This window comes from Babylonia areolata, chromosome 7 (genome assembly GCF_041734735.1).
Source record: "Babylonia areolata isolate BAREFJ2019XMU chromosome 7, ASM4173473v1, whole genome shotgun sequence".
NCBI classification, from domain to species: Eukaryota; Metazoa; Mollusca; class Gastropoda; order Neogastropoda; family Buccinidae; genus Babylonia; species Babylonia areolata.
This window is the reverse complement of record NC_134882.1, coordinates 13607965-13608940: the sequence shown is the minus strand read 5'-3', so window position 1 is coordinate 13608940 and position 976 is coordinate 13607965.

The following is a 976-nucleotide window of genomic DNA, read 5'->3' as shown; positions in this document are numbered from 1 at the left end:
TTTTTTGTTGTTGTTGTTTTCTAAACAGACACTTGTTTTAGCAAGGCAATTTGGTCCGTAACAAGACCTAATGCCCTTGATAAAAACAATTATCCAAGGAACTGTTGGGGGACGGAGGGGGAGATAGAAAGAAGAAGAAGAAGAAATAAAGAACGATGGACCGACAACATTGCAGAATGGAAAACAAAACAGTTTGAAGAGACTCAGGCTTTGACACACAACCTACTGGAGTGATCTGGTTAACACTTCTTCGTGCGACGCCCCATTTGACTCATCACGGAGAAGAAGAAGAAGAAGAAGAAAGAGGAGGAGGAGGAGCAGAAGAAGAAGATGATGATGATGATGATGGTCGTGTTGATGGTGATGACGATGATGATGATGACGACGAAAATGAGAATATACATGCCTTTGCAGCTTTCTTAACCCACCCAGCTTGCTTTCAGAGACGATCCGACGTGATATCAGCCTACGCCCTGTGTGGGTTTTCTGGGCTGCTGTCTCTGTTCATCATGCTGGGCGTCATGAGCGTCCTCCTCCCCAGACGGCGGTCCTGGATGGTCAGCAAGACCTTCCCACTGCTGGTGGCCGGCAACCTGGCCAACTTCATGGTCGGCTGTTTCGCAGGTCCGTGCTGCTCTGACTTCTGGTTCAACTCTCTCTCTCTCCCCCCCCCTCTCTCTCTCTCTCTCTCTCTCTCTCTCTCTCTCTCTCTCTCTCTTCTGTCAGTGAATCTACCACACAAGACGTGCATGTAACAGAATGGCCTAAACAAGGTGGGTTCAGCTTTGGTAACTGGTTGGATATACGCACACTCTCATGCACAGAGAAGACAGACACAGATAGTCAGTTCAACACGTGCTTTATTGTACATACATAAAGTGCTCTAAACGAAATGAGAAGAAAACGAAGTAATCCCCATGAATATGAAGATAATACGCAAATACCTGTGTGATTATGAAAAATACAATTCCCACTC